The sequence below is a fragment of the Pseudophryne corroboree genome, chromosome 5 (genome assembly GCF_028390025.1).
Source record: "Pseudophryne corroboree isolate aPseCor3 chromosome 5, aPseCor3.hap2, whole genome shotgun sequence".
NCBI lineage: Eukaryota > Metazoa > Chordata > Amphibia > Anura > Myobatrachidae > Pseudophryne > Pseudophryne corroboree.
In genome coordinates, this window is record NC_086448.1 from 142,674,749 (window position 1) to 142,697,287 (window position 22,539).

Consider the following 22,539-nt stretch of genomic DNA (forward strand, 5'->3'; position numbering starts at 1 on the left):
CACTGTATATCCGGGTTCACTACGGCTGGCCGGCGGTCGGGCTCCCGGCGCCCAGCATACCGGCGCCGGGAGCCCGACCGCCGGCTGACCGACAGTGTGGCGAGCGCAAATGAGCTATGGTAACATAGATCATAGGGGGTCATTCCGAGTTGATTGTAGCTGTGCTAAATTTAGCACCGTTACGATCATGTTCCCAGACATTTGAGGGAACGCTCAGCACAGGGCTAGTCCGGGCCATGTCAGTCTGCTATGCCGCCCCCCCTCCCCCTGCACAAGTACAAAAGCAACGCATAACGCCGATGCTTTTGTACTTGTGGAGTAACTCCCGGCCAGTGCAGCTCCTGCGGCTCGCCAGGAGTTGATCGGTGCGGCCCCTGGTTGCAGCATCTGCGTGTCATGTCACGCAGCCGCTGCGGCCCGTCCCCAGCATGGTCAAGCCACGCCTGCATTGGCTGGACCGCACCCCCATAATGGCGGCCAGATGCCGCCGTGCCGCCCCCTCCCACCCAGCGACTGCCTCTGCCTGTCAATAAGGCAGAGGCAATCAGTAGGGAACGACTGCGGCACCGGCGCATGCACAGTTCCGACCCGATCGCTGCACTGTGATAAACTGCAGTGAGCGATCAGGTCGGAATGACCCCCATAGATCATAGCCCAAGCTTTCAGTTCCTCTCCCCCAAAAAATAAATAATAATTGGTGCACTGTGATGGATCGACCCGGCAGGGGTAAAAGACCATTAAAAAAAATACTAATAATATTAATTAACAGTATAGTTAATAAAATTAGAAGTGAGAGAACACATGATGGAAGCAGTCCCCAGTGGCACCTTGCCACGTACTCAGAACCCTCCCCTGCATGCTCCACTGATATGAGGCATAAAAATTCTTTACTACTGTGAATTGCTTTGATAAGAAATCTTTCTTTTTTTTCGGGGGTGCTGGCCGCAAGTTATAATAAATACAGCCCCAGAGGTATTTTTTTAAACAAATAGTGCAGACATTGACGGCCGCAGGAATAAAAAACATGGGCATAGCAATGCGAATCGGGGGCCCCATAGCATAGTCAGTCAGGCCTTCCCCCCACACTGGACTGACTGCAAGAAGAACCCTCCCACCTAGTGAATTACTCAAAGATCCCTTCCCACCAACTACTTAATGATTCCCCCCCTCCCGTGGACTACTTACAGCAGGTGGGCTGCTGCCTGCTGAACTGCAGCCACATCTTCTGCTCTCCTGGCTGGCTCCATCTAGTCTTTTCTCCTCACAGACGCTGGGAGGAGGAGTGGCGCCTGGGACACAGCTATGCCTCTGTCAAAGTCAAAAATATTACATAAAGAGAACATACAAACTACACACATTTAAGTCGCTATACTTGCAAATATGCGCAGCAAGCACAGCAATATATGGTAACTCACGCATTTACACGGACATGCCACAGAGATGGATTCAACACTTATTTCATACAGTACAAAATTATAATAATATCAAGCACCAGACATCATGGTGATTTAAAATTACCTAATGAATTAATGTCATGAATGTGTATTATTTGAACGGAACCAGATACACCTGTCTTGTTTACTATTAAAACAAGCAGATTGGTGTGTAGATTAATTTGATACTTGTTGTGAAGTTGTGGGACATTGCAGCAAATAGTTATGATTATATGTATAAAAGCTAGAGTCACTTTGTTAGAACAATGGATGATACAGTGAACAGGGAACTCAAGCCAACCCTTTTGGCAGTTTTCATAGACAACCTGATCAGCATATACAAAGAGAATGGTGACTCAATTGTGAAGGAGAGAGAGACCCCTCCCCCAGGAACTAGTCACACAGGAAAGTAGTTCCTGTCTAGGGTGGGCTCAGAGTTCAGTTGCTTGTGGTCTCAGAGGGAGATGGAGGTCTTGCATGATTTTACAGAGGAAAGAGAGAAAGACAGAATCATATGGAGGGACAAACTAATAATGCGAAAGATCTGGTAATTGTATCGCTGGCATTTAACTATAACTATATGTAACTGTGTTTTAACTATGTTCTAACTGTTTTCTGTGTGAGTGTAACCATGTAACTATAGGTATACTGTACTTTGTAATATATATTGTATCCATATCCTTTTAACAAGAAATATATACTTCATTGAGCTTTGGAACTCAGATAATGTGTGGGTATATCGTTTTCTCTTATGGGATGCTATGGTATGCTTATGAGGTGTTGTGCGATGTAAGCGCACATTTATGGGATTTGGTAATAAGATGTACAGGCATTTACAATATATATATATATTAGAGCGGGCATCTTAAATATTTGTGAGAAATCTAAAAATGGCATTAATACCTCCTACAAGCATTAGTCAGGACTCAGGTGAGGTGGAGCCAGCCAGGTGAGCAGCACACTTCTAAGGTAATATCTGCCAGCAGAGCTCTGCAACCAGGTACAGGGGAAGGGTGCCGGGCCCCATGGACAGCTCGTGGCCCATAGCAACCACATCTCCTGCATCTATGCTAGCTACGCCCTTGGCCCCAGGGGAAAAAGCCCTCTCACGCCACCACAGGTCGGCTGCAATACATCTGTTAGCGGAGAGAACTGGCGGCCTGCATTGCCAATCTTGTTCCAAAAAGGGTCCTGGCAGCTGCCGCACTGTTCTTCAACACCCACATAGTAGCTTGCACCTGAAGGCAAATGCTTCATTTGCCCATCTGGCTTTATGTCACTGCTCTACACTACCATGCATTGAGAATGGGTATGAATTATTAGGTCAATCCTAATTAGGTTGACAGTCAATAGGTGGACCCCATATGGTCCTCATGTTAAAAGTCGACTGGGTAAAAAAGTAAATTGGTAATTTTGTCAACAGGAAAAAGGTAGACACTGAAAAAGGTTGACATGAAAAATGGTCAACACAAAAAAGTTCCACACATTTTTATGTTCTTTAGGTGTAGTTTTTGTCGCTTTGTTTGCCGTGGTTTAGGCAAGGTGCCTTGCTACACTACCGCTGCACTCAGTACAGTTTACTTATCCCAATCGTAGTCCACGTGAATGGTTAAGTATGAAAAAGTTGATAAAATGGGGAACATTTTTAACAAATTGTGTTGACCATATGTGTGTCGACCATAAGCACTGTTGACCTTTTACATGTCGACCTACTGACCATGTCGATCTTTTAACTATGTTTACCTAATGCCTGTCAACTGTTATTTTTGTAAGAAATTTTTGTAGGTAGTGCCCTATGGGGGTAATTCAGACCTGATCGCTCGCTAGCGTTTTTTGCAGCACTGCAATCAGGTCAGAACTGCGCATGCACATGCACCGCAATGCACAGGCTCGTTGCACGGGTACAAAGCGGATCATTGCTGTGCGATGGGTTTTACAAGGAATCCATTCGCACAGCGATCACAAGGAGATTGACAGGAAGAAGGTGTTTGTGGGTGTCAACTGACCGTTTACTGGGAGTGTTTGGAAAAAGCAGTTGTGTCCAAGCGTTTGTAGGGCGGGTATCTGATGTCAATTCCGGGACCTTTGTCACAGCAAACATCTCACAGAATAAGTAACTACAGGGCTGGTCTTGTTTTACACAAAATGTTTTTGTACCACTCTGCTGCACAGGCATTTGCACTCTTGCAAAGCGAAAATACACTCCCCCGTGGGCGGCAACTATGCTAGTGAGCGATCAACTCGGAATAAGGGCCTTGGTTTTATACTGAGTAAAGGAGTTGAAACATCCATATTTATTTCCTTATAAATAAGTGGAATTGGACATTATACCATAACCCATTCATTTTAAAGAAAGTTTTGTGGAGATACCATATTGGTTTTTGGAAAAATTGCGCCTGTGTTCTATTTTCTTTGTGTATATTGTCTTCCTGAAGTCCACTATCATCTCGACAGTTTTGAGGGGGTTGAGCTCAAGGTTGTTATGTCTGCACCACTGGGCCAACCGGTCTACTTCCCGTCTATAGGCCGATTCGTCCCCGTCCTTGATGAGGCCAATGATGGTGGTGTCATCAGCGAATTTGATGATCTTTACTGATTGCATCTCTGAGGTGCAGTCATTTGTGTACAGGGAGAAGAGCATGGGCGAGAGGACCCTGTAATAATGGACTGCGCTTGAGAGGTGGATTCCCCCACTTTCAGTACGGGTGTGGTATGTAAGGTCGACAGTAAGTAGGTCGACAATGTTTGGGTTGATCACTATTGGTCAACAGTAAGTAGGACTACAGGGATGCTAGGTCGACAGGGTCTTAAGGTCGACATGGTCTAGGTCAACAGGTCAAAAGGTCGACATGAGTTTTTGATATTTTTTTGGTGTTGTTTTCTCTGTACAGTGACCGGGAACCCCAATTAGTGCACCGTGTCCCCACGCATGGCTCTCTTCGCTCGCCATGCTTCGGGCAGGTTACCATTCCCAATTGTAGTCCACATGGATCGAAAAGTATGAAAAAGTTTTAAAAAAGAAAAAAATTGAAAAACTCATGTCGACATTTTGACCTGTCGACCTAGAACATGTTGACCTAAAGACCCCGTTGACCTAGAAACCCTGTTGACCTACTTACTGTCGACCAATAGTGGTCGACCAAAACATTGTCATCCTATTTACTGTCAACCTAAAGACCGGATCCCTTCACTACCTGTGTCCTATTTGTCAGGAAGTCTACTGTGCAGGAAAAAGTAGCTTCTGGGACCCCTAGGCAAAGTAAATTGGGGTGGAGGACGCTGGGAATGATTGTATTGAAGGCCGAGCTGAAATCGACAAACAGGACCCTCGCGTAGGTACCGTTAATGTCTAGGTGCTGTAGAATGTAGTGCAGGCTCAGGTTGACTGCATCCTCAACACACCAATTCAATTGAAAGGCGAACTGTAGGGGGGCCAGTTCGTGGCCAGTCACAGTTTTCAGGTGATTCAAAAGCAGGCGGTGTTTGGCTGGTGGCATGTGGCCAATGTATTAGGGGCGCGGTCCTGGCAACGCAGGCATGCCAGGACTGTGCGGGGGGCAGGCCGCGGTGGCAGCGTGACGTCACACGCAGCCGCTGCAACCCTGAAAGAAAAGAGTAGCTCCCTTCCAGCGTGCAGGTGCTGCGCTGTAGGGAGCTACTCTTCAAGTACAAAAGCATCACCGCTGTGCTATGCTTTTGTATTTGTGTGGCGGGGCAGGGCCTGACATACGGAGCAGACTCACCCTGTGCTGGGTGTCCCCCCGCATGTCAGGGAAGCTGATCGTAGATGTGCTAAATTTAGCACATCTACTATCAGGTCTGAATTAGGCCCTATGTTTGATATGCATACGACCAGGAGATGCATGGCTTTGTTCATGCAGGCGAGGGTGAAGATGTACACTCCCACAAGGACAATTGAGGCAAATTCCCAAGGTGAATAGAAGGGGTTGCAGTTGATACTTAGCATCTCCAGGTGAGGGCTACATGATATGATATATAGATTTATATATCTATAAATATTCTATCTATCTATCTATCTATCTATCTATCTATCTATCTATCTATCTATATATACAAACAGAGAACCCAGCACTCACCAAAGTAAACTCACTTATCTTTAACAATTCAATAAATAAATGATGGGGGTTTAGTTGGTGGATTGGCCAATGCACGGAAGCCTGTATACCGATTCAAGGTACCCCACCTTCATACAGGTCCTACACTATCACAGAGTCTTAAAACCTGACTACCACACTGCTGCATCATCTGCCTGCTTTTAAGACTCTGTGATAGTGTAGGACCTGTATGAAGGTGGGGTACCTTGAATCGGTATACAGGCTTCCGTGCATTGGCCAATCCACCAACTAAACCCCCATCATTTATTTATTGAATTGTTAAAGATAAGTGAGTTTACTTTGGTGAGTGCTGGGTTCTCTGTTTGTATTTATTAGAGCGATGTGGTCATGGGCTTCATGCACCCCGCCCTGTGAGTGGTAAGTACAGCTGTGTACCCCGCTTCTGTGGTGGAGAGTGCAGTGTTACATGCACCCCACCCTGTGAGTGGTAAGTGCATAGCTGTGCCCCGCTTCTGGTGCGGTGAGTGCTGTGGTTTTTACTCTGTGTGTATCTATCTATATATATATAGAGAGAGAGAGAGATATCCTCTACCTCGCCAGATGACCCCCTACATTTATATTTTTTTTGTATTTAATACATTTGTTCTGTAACTATATACACCTCTAACTTACTATATGTTTCAATCCTGTTTCATTACTTAAATATTTAGTCTTTTTATTCTGTACCATGGTAAATACAGCAGCTAAGCAGACTTCAAAGCTAAACTTCCTAGAATGAACACTGTTTTATAGTTTCTCTAAAGGGCTTAATATAGATCTGCATACTATAGACTTGTAGACATTTCACATTTGTTACATACTTGTATACTGTACATACTAGAGATGAGCGGGTTTGGTTCCCTGAGATCTGAACACCCCCCCGAACTTCACGCTCCGAGTCCGGATCCGAGTCCATCTCAGGTTTTCCCGCCAGAACGAGGCAAAACGGCATCATCCCGCTGTTGCATTCTCCCGGGTTTTGGATTCCATATAAGAATCCGCACGTCACCGCCATTTCCACTTCAGTCCTGGAGAATGTAGTGAGAGGAGGTGTCTATTCTGTGTCTATGCGAGAAAGTGGCGTGGCGCGTGGGGTGGCAACCTGCTCTTTTGCATAATTACAATGGTGCTGTCTTGTGCTGCATCAGTCCAATGGTGGTGTCCTGTGCTGTATCAGTCCAGTCACAGTGGTAGTGTCCTGTGCTGCCATAAGTCCAGTGCTACTGTATAAGTCCAGACCAGTGGTGCTGCCTTGTGCTGCATTAGACCAGTGGTGGTGTCCTGTGCTGCCATAAGTTCAGTGGTGGTGTCCTGTGCTGCCATAAGTCCAGTGCTGCTGTATAAGTCCAGTCCAGTGGTGCTGTCATGTGCTGTTTCAGTCCAGTGGTGGTGTCCTGTGCTGGCATAAGTCCAGTGGTGGTGTCCTGTGTTGCCATAAGTCTTGTAGTTCTGCCATATAAGTCGAGTCCAGTGGTGCTGCCATATAAGTCCAGAGGTACTGCCATATATGTCCAGGGGTACTGCCGTATAAGTCCAGGGGTACTGCCGTATAAGTCCAGGGGTACTGCCGTATAAGTCCGGGGGTACTGCCGTATAAGTCCAGGGGTACTGCTGTATAAGTCCAACAGTACTGCCATATAAATCCAGGGGTACTGCCATAAAAGTCCAGCGGTACTGCCGTATAAGTCCAACAGTACTGCCGTATAAGTCCAGGGGTACTGCCGTTTAAGTCCAGCGGTACTGCAGTGTAAGTCCAGGGGTACTGCCGTATAAGTCCAGGGGTACTGCTGTATAAGTCCAACAGTACTGCCATATAAGTCCAGGGGTACTGCCGTAAAAGTCCAGCGGTACTGCCGTATAAGTCCAACAGTACTGCCGTATAAGTCCAGGGGTACTGCCGTTTAAGTCCAGCGGTACTGCAGTGTAAGTCCAGGGGTACTGCCGTATAAGTCCAGTAGAAAAAAAGGGGAAAAACAATGGTGCGCTTGAGTTAAAATATGTACTGTTTATAGTAAAAATAGTAGTAGGTGTCTACTTCCATTCACCGCTGAAATCAGTAACAAAGAGTCTGCTTAAATAAAAACAATTCTTTTACTCACATAAATTAACATATATACATATATAAATGAATTATAAAAAACTGTATGTTCCACACACTGCAATAGAAGACAAATAGTATTCGCTACCACTGTAGAGAATTAGCAGCAACAGTGTAGTTTAATAGTAACAATGTATTTCTGTGACCCTAAACAGACCCAACCAATCTGTTACATCCAGTATGTCACATCAATATATATCAAAGCTGTAACAACTGCCCACACGCTGTATCACCGGTTTCTTAGATCCTTCTGCCACTGGCGTTCCAGTGCAGATGATTGTTGTAATCTTACCCGAACCTGCGGGAGTGTCCAATAATAGGATGCATGCACTCAAAGAGATATGAGTCCTGCACAGCTTCCAAGTGCAGCGCCTACCGCCGGTATTCGTTGATTTGAGTCCTGGCGGGCACACAGATTATTATGGCTCCAAAGTGCCGCTTGTAAAGTGACCGCTGGAGATAGCACACTCACTGGTCCTAGCGGGGAGCTCCGGTCAGCGTCTCAGATAGTCACGCCGCTTACAGTGTGGCCGCTGGAGATAGCACACTCTCAGGTTCTAGTGGGCGGACAGCGGGAGCTCCGGTCAGCGTCTCTGATACACGTGTGGATACTTCCGTCAGTGTGTGGTCAGATAGACAGGGAGATGACGTCAACGCGTTTCGTCCCGTCACAACTCGGGACTTCCTCAAGACTATCCAGTAGTACTGCCATATAAGTCCAGCAGTACTGCCGTATAAGTCCAGCGGTACTGCCGTATATGTCTAAGGGTACTGCCATATAAGACCAGGGGTACTGCCGTATAAGTCCAGGGGTACTGCCGTATAAGTCCATGGGTACCGCCGTATAAGTCCAGGGGTACTGCCGTATAAGTCCGGGGGTACTGCTGTATAAGTCCAGGGGTACTGCCGTATAAGTCCAACAGTACTGCCATATAAGTCCGGGGGTACTGCCGTAAAAGTCCAGCGGTACTGCCGTATAAGTCCATGAGTACTGCCATATAAGTCATGGGGTACTGCAGTGTAAGTCCAGCAGTACTGCCATATAAGTCTAAGGGTACTGCCATATAAGTCCAGGGGTACTGTGGTATAAGTCCAGCGGTACTGCCGTATAAGTCCAAGGGTACTGCTGTAAAAGTCCAGTCCAGGGGTGATGCCGTATAAATTCAGTGGTGCTGCCGTATAAGCCCAGGGGTACTGCCGTATAAGTCCAGGAGTACTGCCGTAAAAGTCCAGTCCAGTGGTGCTGCCGTATAAATCATGGGGCACTGCAGTATAAGTCCAGCAGTACTGCCGTATAATTCCAGTGGTGCTGCCATATAAGTCCAGAGGTACTGCCATATATGTCCAGGGGTACTGCCGTATAAGTCCAGGGGTACTGCCGTATAAGTCCAGGGGTACTGCCGTATAAGTCCAACAGTACTACCATATAAGTCCAACAGTACTGCCATATAAGTCCATGGGTACTGCCGTTTAAGACCAGTCCAGTGGTGCTGCTGTATAAATCCAGGGGTACTGCCGTATACTGTAAGTCCAGGGGTACTGCTGTATAAGTCCAGCAGCACCGCTGTATAAGTCAAGGGGTACTTCCGTAAAAGTCCAGCAGTACTGCTGTATAAGTCTAGGGGTACTGCGATATAAGTCATGGGGTACTGCTGTATAAGTCTAGGGGTACTGCCGTATGAGTCCAGTCCAGTGGTGCTGCCATATAAGTCCAGGGGTACTGCTGTATAAGTCAAGTCCAGGGATATTGCCATATAAGTCCAGGGGTACTGTCGTATAAGTCCAGCAGTACTGTCATATAAGTCCAGGGGTACTGCCATATAAGTCCAGGGGCACTGCCATATAAGTCCAGTGGTACTGCCATATAAATCCAGCTGTACTGTCGTATAATCCAACGCTACTGCCATATATAATTACAGTCCAGTGAAGCTGCCGTATAAGTCCAGTGGTGCTGCCATATAAGTCCAGGGGTACCGCCGTATAAGTCCATGGGTACTGCCATATATTTCCAGTCCAGCAGTGCTGCCGTAAAAGTCCAGTCCAGGGGTGCTGCCATATAAGTCTAGGGGTAATGCCATATAAGTCCAGGCCAGTGGTGCTGCCATATAAGTCCAGAGCTACTGCCATATATGTCCAGGGGTACTGCAAGTATAAGTCCAGGGGTACTGCCATATAAGTCCGGGGGTACTGCCGTATAAGTTCAACAGTACTGCCATATAAGTCCAACAGTACTGCCATATAAGTCCAGGGGTACTGCCGTAAAAGTCCAGCGGTACTGCCGTATAAGTCCAGGAGTACTGCCATATAAGTCATGGGGTACTGCAGTGTAAGTCCAGGGGTACTGCCGTATAAATCCAGGGGTACTGCCGTATAAGTCCAGGAGTACTGCCGTATAAGTCCAGCAGTACTGCCATATAAGTCTAAGGGTACTGCCATATAAGTCCAGTGGTACTGCGGTATAAGTCCAGCGGTACTGCCGTGTAAGTCCAAGGGTACTACTGTAAAAGTCCAGTCCAGGGGTGATGCCGTATAAATTCAGTGGTGCTGCCGTATAAGCCCAGGGGTACTGCCGTATAAGTCCAGGGGTACTGCCGTATAAGTCCATGGGTACTGCCATATATTTCCAGTCCAGCAGTGCTGCCGTAAAAGTCCAGTCCAGGGGTGCTGCCATATAAGTCTAGGGGTAATGCCATATAAGTCCAGGCCAGTGGTGCTGCCATATAAGTCCAGAGCTACTGCCATATATGTCCAGGGGTACTGCCGTATAAGTCCAGGGGTACTGCCGTATAAGTCCGGGGGTACTGCCGTATAAGTTCAACAGTACTGCCATATAAGTCCAACAGTACTGCCATATAAGTCCAGGGGTACTGCCGTAAAAGTCCAGCGGTACTGCCGTATAAGTCCAGGAGTACTGCCATATAAGTCATGGGGTACTGCAGTGTAAGTCCAGGGGTACTGCCGTATAAGTCCAGGGGTACTGCCGTATAAGTCCAGGAGTACTGCCGTATAAGTCCAGCAGTACTGCCATATAAGTCTAAGGGTACTGCCATATAAGTCCAGTGGTACTGCGGTATAAGTCCAGCGGTACTGCCGTGTAAGCCCAAGGGTACTACTGTAAAAGTCCAGTCCAGGGGTGATGCCGTATAAATTCAGTGGTGCTGCCGTATAAGCCCAGGGGTACTGCCGTATAAGTCGAGGGGTACTGCCGTAAAAGTCCAGTCCAGTGGTGCTGCTGTATAAATCATGGGGCACTGCAGTTTAAGTCCAGCAGTACTGCCGTATAATTCCAGGGGTACTGCCGTATAAGTCCAGTGGTGCTGCCGTATAAGTCCAGCGGTACTGCCATATAAGTCCATGGGTACTGCCGTATAAGACCAGTCCAGTGGTGCTGCCATATAAGTCCAGTGGTGCTGCTGTATAAATCCAGGGGTACTGCCGTATACTGTAAGTCCAGGGGTACTGCTGTATAAGTCCAACAGCACCGCTGTATAAGTCAAGGGGTACTTCCGTAAACGTCCAGCAGTACTGCTGTATAAGTGGCCCTACACACTGGCCGATTTTCTGAAAGATATGAACGATCTCGTTCATAAATGAACGAGAACTCGTTCATATCTTTCAGTGTGGAGACTCCAGCGATGAACGATGCGCGGCCCCGCGCTCGTTCATTGCTGGTCTCCCGTCGGCTGTGCATGCAGGCTTATATGGACGATCTCGTCCATATTTGCCTGCACTTCAATGCAGCCGCGTGACGGGGGGAGTGAAGAAACTTCACTCCCCCCGTCACTGCCCCCCCCCCCCCCGCCGCCGGGTTGCTCGTCGGCCGTATCGGCCGTCGGGCACCCTGGCTGGGCATCGTGAAATGTGTAGGGCCCTTAAGTCTAGGGGTACTGCGATATAAGTCATGGGGTACTGCTGTATAAGTCTAGGGGTACTGCCATATGAGTCCAGTCCAGTGGTGCTGCCATATAAGTCCAGGGGTACTGCTGTATAAGTCCAGTCCAAGGGTGCTGCCGTATAAATCCAGTGGTGCTGCCATATAAGTCCAGGAGTGCTGCCATATAAGTCCAGGGGTATTGCCGTATAAGTCAAGTCCAGGGATATTGCCATATAAGTCCAGGGGTACTGTCGTATAAGTCCAGCAGTACTGCCATATAAGTCCAGGGGCACTGCCATATAAGTCCAGGGGCACTGCCATATAAATCCAGCTGTACTGTCGTATAATCCAACGGTACTGCCATATATAATTACAGTCCAGTGAAGCTGCCGTATAAGTCCAGTGGTGCTGCCGTATAAGCCCAGGGGTACCGCCAGTCCAGTAGTGCTGCCGTAAAAGTCCAGTCCAGGGGTGCTGCCATATAAGTCTAGCGGTAATGCCATATAAGTCCAGGCCAGTGGTGTTGCCATATAAGTCCAGAGGTACTGCCATATATGTCCAGGGGTACTGCCGTATAAGTCCAGGGGTACTGCCATGTAAGTCCGGGGGTACTGCCGTATAAGTCCAGCAGTACTGCAGTGTAAGTCATGGGGTACTGACGTATAAATCCAGGGGAACTGCCGTCTAAGTCCAGGGATACTGCCATATAAGTCCAGTAGTACTGCCGTATAAGTCCAGCAGTACTGCTGTTTAAGTCCAGCGGTACTGCCGTATAAGTCTAAGGGTACTGCCATATAAGTCCAGGGGTACTGCGGTATAAGTCCAGTAGTACTGGCGTATAAGTCCAGGGGTACTGCTGTATAAGTCCAGTCCAGGGGTGATGCCGTATAAGTTCAGTGGTGCTGCCGTATAAGTCCAGGGGTACTGCCGTAAAAGTCCAGGGCTACTGCCGTAAAAGTCCAGTCCAGTGGTGCTGCCGTATACTGTAAGTCCAGGGGTACTGCCATATAAGTCCTGCGGCACCGCTGTATAAGTCAAGGGGTACTGCCATAAAAGTCCAGCAGTACTGCTGTATAAGTCCAGGGGTACTGCCGTATAAGTCCAGTCCAGGGGTGCTGCCATATAAGTCCAGTGGTGCTGCTGTATAAGTCCAGGGGTGCTGCCATATAAGTCCAGGGGTATTGCCGTATATGTCCAGGGGTACTGCTGTATAAGTCCAGTCCAGTGGTTCTGCCATATAAATCCAGTCCAGTGGTGCTGCCGTATAAGTCCAGTGGTACTGCCATATAAGTCCAGTCCAGTGGTGCTGTCGTATAAGTCCAGGGGTACTGCCGTATAAGTCCAGGGGTACTGCCGTATAAGTCCAGGAGTACTGCCGTATAAGTCTCGGTGTACTGCCATATAAGTCATGGGGTACTGGCATATAAGTCCAGGGGTATTGCCATATAAGTCAAGTCCAGGGGTATTGCCGTATAAGTCCAGGGGTACTGCGTATAAGTCCAGGGATACTGCCGTATAAGTCCAGCAATACTGCCATAATAGTCCAGTGGTACTGCCATATAAGTCCAGGGGTACTGCCATAATAGTCCAGTGGTACTGCCGTATAAATCCAGCGGTACTGCCGTATATAATTACAGACCAGTGGAGCTGCCATATAAGTCCAGGGGTACCGCCATATAAGTCCAGGGGTACTGCCATATATTTCCAGTCCAGTAGTGCTGCCGTATAAGTCCAGTCCAGGGGTGCTGTCGTATAAGTCCAGGGATGCTGCCGTATAAGTCTAGGGGTACTGCCGCATAAGTCAAGTCCAGTGATGCTGCCGTATAAGTCCAGGGGTACTACCATATAAGTCCAGTTGTACTACCATATAAGTACAGTCCAGTGGTGCTGACATACAAGTCCAGTCCAGCGGTGGTGCCATATAAGTCCAGGAGTAATGCTGTATAAGTCCAGTGGTACTGCCATATAAGTCCAACAGTACTGCTGTGTCAGTCCAGCGGTACTGCCATATAAGTCATGGGATACTGCCGTATAAGTCTAGGGATACTGCCGTATAAGTCATGGGATACTGCCGTATAAGTCTAGGGGTACTGCCGTATAAGTCATGGGATATTGCTGTATAAGACTAGGGGTACTGCCGTGTAAGTCCAGCAGTACTGTTGCATAAGTCAAGGAGTAATGCCGTATAAGTCCTGTCCAGTGGTGCTGCCGTATAAGTCCAGTCCAGTGGTGCTGCCATATAAGTCTACGGGTACTGCCGTATAAGTCATGGGGAAGTACTGTATAAGTCCAGTCCAGTAGTGCTGTCATATAAGTCCAGGGGTACTGCCTTATAAGTCATGGGGTACGGCCGTATAAGTCCAGAAGTATGGTCGTATAAGTCCTGGGGTACAGCCGTATAAGTCTAGGGGTACTGCCGTATAAGTCTTAGGGTACTGCCGTACAAGTCCAGCAGTACTGCCATATAAGTCATGGGGTACTGCCGTATAAATCCTGTCCAATGGTGCTGCCATATAAATCCAGTGGTGCTGCCGTATAAATCCAGGGGTACCGCCATATTAGTCCAAGGGTACTGCTGTATAAGTCCAGTCCAGTAGTGCTGCCGTATAAGTCCAGGGGTACTACTGAATAAGTCCAGGGGTACTGCTGTATAAATCCAGTCCAGTGGTGCTGCTGTATAAGTCCAGTCCTGTGGTACTGCCATATAAGTCCAGGGGTACTGCCGTAAAAGTCCAGGGGTATTGCTGTAAATTCAGTGGTGCTGTCCTGTGTGGTAAATTATACTCCAAATAAAGGGGTTATTAATATTTAATCCAAATAATTTTTACAGGGTTTGCCCTTTGTAGTGTAGGGGTACGCTCTCTTCTGCCGTATATTGTTATAATGGAGAACAAAAATTTGGAGGATAAAATAGGGAAAGATCAAGAACCACTTCCTCCTAGTGCTGAAGCTGCTGCGACTAGTCATGATGACATAGACGATGAAATGCCATCACCGTCGTCTGCCAAAGCCGATGCCCAATGTCATAGTACAGGGCATGCAAAATCCAAAAAGCCAAAGTTCAGTAAAATGAGCCAAACATTTTATTTAAATCTTCTGAGGAGAAACGTAAACTTTCCAATATACCATTTACGACACGGAGTGGCAAGAAATGGCTAAGGCCCTGACCTATGTTCATGACTAGTGGTTCAGCTTCACATGATGATGAAAGCCCTCATCCTCCCGCTAGAAAAATTTAAAGAGTTAAGCTCGCAAAAGCACAGCAAAGAACTGTGCGTTTTAAGATGGTATCACAAATCCCAAAGTGTGTTGGCGGTTGCGATGCCTGACCTTCCCAACACTGGAAGGGAAGAGGTGACTCCTTCCACCATTTGCACGCCCTCTGCAAGTGCTGGGAGGAGCACACACAATCCAGTTTCTGATATTCAAATTGAAGATGTCATTGTTTAAGTACACCAGGATGAGGATATGGGTGTAGCTAGCGCTGCGGAGGAAGTTGACGATGAGGATTCTGATGGTGATGTGGTTTGTTTGAATAAGGCACTAGTGGAGACAGTTTTGGCCATGGAATGAAAAAGCCCATTATGATGCCTGTGCAAAATACAGAAAAAAGCAACCTCTTCGGTGTGGAAATATTTCTCCACAAATCCGGACAACAGGTGTCAAGCCATCTGTTTCATTTGGCAATCCATAATAACTATGGGTAAGGACATTAACCACTTTGGAACATCCTTCACAGGCAGCACATTCATCAGAAGTCATTGTCAAGTGTCAATTAAATGAAATTAATTTAAAGTGAAGTACATTGTCAAGTATGTGCTGTTTGGGGCCTAGTTTTTAAAACTGCGATCCTGTCTGCCACTGCAGTGCCACTTCTAGATAGGCCAGGTGTTTGTGCCGCACACTTGTGTTGCTTAGCTTAGTCACCCAGCAACCTCTGTGCACCTCTTGTTTTTTTTCTTTGTATAATGTGCTATTTTGAGCCTATTTTTTAAAACTGCCATCCTGTCTGACACTTCAGTGCCACTCTTAGATGGGCCTTGTGTTTGTGCCACCCACTTGGGTCGCTTAGTTTAGTCATCCAGCTACCTCATTGCACCTCTTTTTCTTCTTTGCATGATGTGCTGTTTGGGGCCTTGTTTTAAAAGTGCCATCCTGTCTGACACTTCAGTGCCACTACTAGATGGACCAGGTGTTTGTGCCACCCACTTGTGTCGCTTAGCTTAGTCATCCAGCTACCTCATTGCACCTCATTTTCTTCTTTACATGATGTGCTGTTTGGGTCCTAGTTTTTTAAAGTGCTAGCCAGTCCTACACTGCAGTGCCGCTCCTAGATGGGCCAGGTGTTTGTGCTGCCCACTTGGGTCGCTTAGCTCAGTCATCCAGCTAGCTCATTGCACCTCTTTTTCTTCTTTGCATGATGTGCTGTTTGTGGCCTACTTTTTAAAACTGGCATCCTGTCTGACACTGCAGTGCCACTCCTAGATGGACCAGGTGTTTGTGCCGCCCACTTGTGTCACTTAGTCATTCAGCTACCTCATTGCACCTCTTTTTTTCTTTGCATTATGTGCTCTTTGGGGCCTAGTTTTTATAACTGTCATCCTGTCTGCCACTGCAGTGCCTCTCCTAGATGGGCCAGGTGTCTGTGCCGCCTACTTGTGTCATTTAGCTTAGTCATCCCGTGACCTCGGTGCAACCTTTTGGCCTAAAAACAATATTGTGAGGTGTTAGGTGTTGAAAATAGACTGGAAATGAGTGGAAATTAATGTTATTGAGGTTAATAATATCGTAGGATCAAAATTACCCCCAAATTCTGATATTTTAGCTGTTTTTGTCAAAAATCCTCCAGATCCAAAACCCAAAAGGGTGGTTTTGGCAAAACCAATCCAGATCCAAAACACGAGCGGGGATCCAGATCCAAAACACAGAACACGAGTAGTGCCCGCCGCACATCTCTAGTACTGTACATACTGTATATATATTTAATCAACAAATTACTACTTAGAAGTGATAAAATAGACTTTCCTTATTTGCAAAAAGATGAAGCTTCAATTTAAAGGGGTAAATGTAAGGTATCCGTTTGGCAGGTCGACCCTACTTAGGTCAAAAGTCACTAGGTCGACCACTATTGTTCGACATTGACATGGGGTCCGTGTATGCTGAGATTCAGGATTTGGAGAGGGCAAGGTCTGCATCTTAAGATGCAGATTTCTTGGCCTTGCAAGGCCCCCTTTGATGGCCAGCCTGCGTAAACTGAGGCATACACAGTTGGCCGTTTGTGGGGAACATCATGACCATCAGTGCAATCACTGCTGAATGAGGGCCAATGTCAAGAAACAACACTATAATACTTAAAACCACATAATAATAATAATAATAATAATATTATATTGTGCTAAGTGTAATTTAGCACAATATAATAGATATAATAGATAGTTTACATCCTGTGACACGACAGCTGTGTAATTACCTTGTTCTCTATGCGCAGAATGTGGGTTTGTAGCCTGCTCCCTGACGCAGTACATCCTGTCATAGCTGCTGTGTTTATGTCCTCGTTATTGCAGAATCATGAACCTTCACCTTGGAGATAAGGGATTATTAATGGAGGCATATCTACACAGAATGATTACCTTGAATGTCCAGCCAAAACTCACTTCTAGAAAATGTATACAATTATAGCAAAATAAAACACAACAGGTTTCCAAGGATATTATAATGTATGATTATAATACAAGAAGATTTTTTTTCTTTCTTTTAAAGACCATTTCATTCTCGTTAATTTAACTGTTGTCTGAGGGCTTTTAAACATGTATAAACCACAGTTTATAACATAAGAATGAAAGTGTAATCCAGACTTAATTATAAGACATCTGGACAGGGACAAATTAACATTGGGGTGGATGTGACTACAGCTCTAGCAGTTCCATCACTTACCTTTCTATCACCCGATGCGGCTGTCAAAAAAAAGGGTGTGAGGCTACATGGAACGGGGAAGTGGGCGCTAAAAAGAGACGTGGTTTCATGTAACGGCCTCTGGGCATGTGTGGCTTCACAGAACAGGGCAGGGCTACACGTCCTAATCCCCGTTTCCATCACTTGGGTGGTCCGGGATGTGCAGACTTTTCCCCCCGAGACTTCCTTGTCTGCATTGCCGGTTTCTTACACAGTGACAGGAACCGAATGCTGGAGGTAATGTTACAGTGCAGCTGTCACTGAGCAGGAGCCGGCACTTTGGTGTAACCCCTCAGTGGGGGGTGCAGGCACCCCCTCACCCCCTTGTGATGCCACTGGCTCTAGACCTATAAAAATATGCCCATCATGATGATAGCATGATGTTGGCCAGCTTTCCAGATAGCAACATGCTCAGCAATAAATCCTAAATATTAAAATGCGCACTCCCAATATCCACGGTATCCACTTAAAAAATTGTCTGGATTTTTTTTTTACACAGGTGGTAGCCTGATGAAGGCTGCCAATGCTGTGTGCGGGGAGCTGGTGCAGTGTAGTATACAGAATTGGGTGCAGGGTTAGGGGTAGTGTAGTGTAGTGTGCAGGGAGTGGGTGCAGGGTTAGGGGTAGTGTAGGTAGTGTGTGCGGGAGCAGGTGCAGGGTTAGGGGTAGTGTAGGTAGTGTGTGCGGGAGCAGATGCAGGGTTAGGGGTGGTGTAGGTAGTGTGTGCAGGAGCAGGTGCAGGGTTAGGGGTAGTATAGGTAGTGTGTGCGGGAGCAGGTGCAGGGTTAGGGGTAGTGTAGGTAGTGTGTGCGGGAGCAGGTGCAGGGTTAGGGGTAGTACCTGTCCTGTGCCTGGCCAATCCCTGGAAGTTGTCTCTACTGTCTGCGACGCTGGAGAGAAGAACTGGAGGAGGAGGCAGTGCTTTGGAAGGTGAGTAATTGGACTAATTAAGTTAATCGTAAACTCCCAGTTGCTTAATTAGCCATTAGGGAGGGATGCTGCAGCAGTACCAGAGCAACTCTTGACCATTTTTCCTAAAAAATATGGATTTTAGGAAAAATTGTCCGTGCTTTGGGGCTGCAAGAAAAACCCTGTAGGTGAGAGAATTTTTCCATTCTCGCACTTAATTGAATATGCCCCTATATGCGATCTTTGTATATACTGATTGTAAAAACTTACAATACATTATATCAGTTAAAAAAATATAATAATTGCAGGTAGGCTTTATGTTCCTTATTTTTCCAGCAACCTCGTATTCTAATCTTGAAAGAAAATCTGTGGGACCTGATCTCAGTATGTGAGACAAACCCAAGTGGTGCTTGATGATACACACATAAAACTAAATATAAATATAAATATAAAAATATGTTTATTGGAACAATAAATGTACATATGCTTCCCATAAGTAAAAGCAATAGATATAGTTAAAAAAATCTGAGACAGTAACGTAGGATATTGGATGTAGTATGTTATGCTGGCGCTTGGGAACCCGGAGCCCAACATACTGGCACCAGGATCCCAACCGCCAGCATGCAGGCAGCAGGGTGAGAGCAAAAAAGCCCCTTTGCGGGCTCACTGCACTCGCCATGCTGCGGGCATGGCGGTGCGCTACGCACGCCGCACTATTTATTCTCCCTTCAAGGGTGTCATGGACACCCCAAAAGAGAGAATACATCTCGGTATGCTGGCTGACGGAGATTCCGGCATCAGTATGGTGAGTGCCGGGATCCCGACATCAGGCACATCAAATGCCGCCCACATAGGATATATAGACCAATAAAAATGCAATAAAATATATTAGCCCTCTTGTATAGTAACCAACAGTCTAGTCAATATATCAGATACTATTATCCAATGAATTAATTAGCCGGTGAAGACCAAATTGAGAACCCAGTTTCTTGTAGAAATGAAAAAGTTCCCAGTCAAATAATTGAATATTGTATATGGTAAGTGAGTGTGTTACTAAGGCGGAGCCTTCAGCACTGGGACCAACAGTGCGACTAGAAGCTGGCTGCTATCAAGCTGTGTGGAGAGATTCACATGGGCACTGGTGCTTCTGTGCATTCCAAGCTCCACCAGATCTGCTTCTTGATAAAGCTGCCCTGCTGTGCGGTGAAACGCATTGAAGATACAGAATCTCCTGGTGTCTGGTGGACATACTTGCATCCAGTGATCCATCCAGCATTTCTACTTTTTCATTCATACTAGTGGAATACCAGTCTGATGTTCAGATTTTTCACAAAGTCTACCCAAGTCGGCTGGCTCAATTACCATTGCACAGCTAGCCAGGGCACTGAGAGAGCTTGGAACGCACAGAACCACCAGTGCATGTGTGCATCTACCCACACACATTGCCATCTACATGCATAGTGGTGAAACACTATACATTTGGTTGTGTATTCCTTTCTATCCTAGACCCAAACTGCACTGAGATTGACTGTCAATATCTGAGAGTCTCCATTGCCAGAGGTCCACCTTGGTAATATACACTTACCACATACAATATTCCATTATTTGACTGGGAACTTTTTCATTTCCATCAGCAAATTTGCATTGAGCATGGTCACTATCCTTATGTTGCCTGTAACGAATCACCTACACTCTAGGGGTGGTATAAGGTTGGGAACCCAGAGCGCTAGTTGTCTGATCATTGTGCCTTTGCAGTCTAGTCCAGGCCAGCCTTTCCTGATGGCTTTTCTTAGATTACTGACTATCTGGACCCTGACCCCTGGCTTTGTTCCTTACTTTGTACCTGGATGAGTTATCTGGCTAACAGCCAGTTGGATTACAGATCAGTAGGGTAGGCTGATCCCTGCTCTCACTTACATAAACTACAAGCAAAGATCAGGCTGTGAGAAATATCCCACAAAGCAGTTCAAGTGCCACTTGAGGGTGACTGAATAGGCCCTATAGATCAGAAAGTAAGATTTTTGGATGCTCTGTGTTGTAGGGTTTCTTTTAATGATCATAGAGATTCTTCTGAAATCCTTACCATTCTCCATGCTGATAGTAAGTAAGCAAGTAATTGTTTCTCTGAGTATAAATTTACTGAAGACCAGACACAGACCAAATCTGACAAGCCTCTCGGCCTAAAACAATATATCACTTTGTTCTGTTGCAGGCTGTTAAACCACTTAACTGAAAATTTTTACCCTCGCAAAAACGCACAGAAATTCTAGTTTTTTAAAATGACTTAATAATGTTTAAAAAGTATTTTTAATAATATATTGAAATATTTGGTATATCAAGGGGGTGTTTTTCACCTCCCCCCATCTCCCCAATGACCATTGGTCTCATAGTAAAATATTCCCCCCCACCCCCCCACTCATTAGCAATAGACCATCAGTGGTCCAAAATCCTAATTCAGTGTTTTATTTAACATCCTCCACGCATGTAAAAAGTCACTTTTTTAGCAACCACTCTGTGACTAATGTATTTTTTGTTATTATTTTAACCCCCTCCAGCACTGATTATCTTTATTTTCCCCCTTTCCCACCTTGACAAGTGATAAATCCCCCTAGTGGGTTACCACCAATCGCCCCCACTGCTACCCCCACTGGCATACAGTATATGCCCCCCTTCTCCACATGCAGATCGTGTCCTTGCTGCAGCTGATCTCTGCTCTTGTTCTCCGTACTGTGATCCCCAGTGCATGCGCTCCAGAATGCCGGTTGCGCGGGATTCTGGCAGTGATGTCGGTGGTCAAAGAGAGGGCAAGGCCGCCAACGTGTGTTGCGTTTCCAATTTAATTGCACCGATTAGAGGGTGACCACTGCCTGCGCAGCCTGGCTGCTCTTGCAGGTGGTCCAGCGCCATCTTTTGCCGCAAAGTGGCTGCGTATGACATCACACAGCTGCCCCAAAAATGGTCTGGACATGCCTGCGTTGTCCGGACCACGTCCACCAAATGCCCACAGCTGTCAATCATGATGTGATCGCATATTCCGGGATGCTATCGCACCATGACAACCTGCGCAGACCCTCTGGATGCAGCTCCTTTTGGGTGGAATCTAGAAGCTTCCAGCTGAAAAACAACTGAATTCTGCGCTATGAGTATAAGGCAAAATTGGCGATGTAAAAGCACTGTGACGTGCCATTATGGACCCCAGTACATTCTAAAAACTAGTCATCAACTATTCAGCTATGTAATGTTTAATAAATCAAATGGTCAAGTAATTTTGCTAAAACTCTGCACAATAACCATACCAACAGTAGTTAACTCGAATAATTTGGAGGACTATTTACTACATAATACAGTACTTGTGTAATACCAACCTTTAAACGCATTCTCTTTAATGATTACATGATGTGACTCAGAGCTGAGTTATTAGCCACTGTTCTTACGTATAAATTTAGAAAGGAAGAGGGAGAGGATATTTCTGCACTGGCTTGGTACAGTATATATAGAACCTGTGGTCACCCCTTTGCAATTATTACCAGTTTCAACAGGAAAAAAGATTTCTTATTTTGTGGCAGTACTGGCTGTGAGTAATATATGCTGTACAGTATGTCAGCAAAAACAAGAAAAAGATATCACCCATATTAAAAATTACCCACAATCTCTTAATGGTAAGACACATGAGTTCATTAATGAGGCCAATTATCTCAGCCACGTGAGATAATTGTCACAAATATTTAACAAAGAGTCTGCTAATAAAATACAGTATCACATAACAGATAAATCATTGGTAGAAGGAAATGCAGTAAGTAGTATGGAATCCTTGAAAGGGCATCTGCTGCTTTACATTTGCTACAGTATAAGACAGTGAATGCAAAATGAGTCCCCTCTCACATCCTGACTACAATCTACTTTGAAGGGTGTCCTTGTAGTCTCTGTCCTGTTTATTGCTAACCACAGGAGACCACGTGCTCAGCCATTTGAGACAACATCCATGAGAATGCTTAGAATAATAAGGATGGCATTACCTTGAAAGGGGTGCTCAGGAGTCAGGAGACTGACCGTTGATGAGGTGGAACCCTGTTTGTGCACAACCGGGGCTCTCCGAGAGAAATAGACATGTGGTTTGCCAGGGATGGGGGCTTGATCACTCATTGCTAAAAATGAAAA

At 46.1% G+C, this 22,539-nt stretch overlaps 1 protein-coding gene and 1 long non-coding RNA gene across 3 annotated transcripts in view; one reads left to right on the top strand and one right to left on the bottom strand.

Annotated features, from left to right (window-relative positions):
- Positions 1-22,539, top strand: part of LOC134927386 (ATP-binding cassette sub-family B member 5-like) — a 328,704-nt gene that overhangs the window by 88,805 nt on the left and 217,360 nt on the right. The gene's annotated exons all lie outside the window — the stretch shown is intronic.
- LOC134928869 (uncharacterized) lies at positions 1,192-22,476 on the bottom strand. Its single transcript, XR_010178084.1, has 3 exons — positions 22,398-22,476; positions 16,991-17,100; positions 1,192-1,308 (listed from the first exon to the last, which is right to left on the bottom strand). It is a non-coding gene; the product is annotated as an uncharacterized LOC134928869 (long non-coding RNA).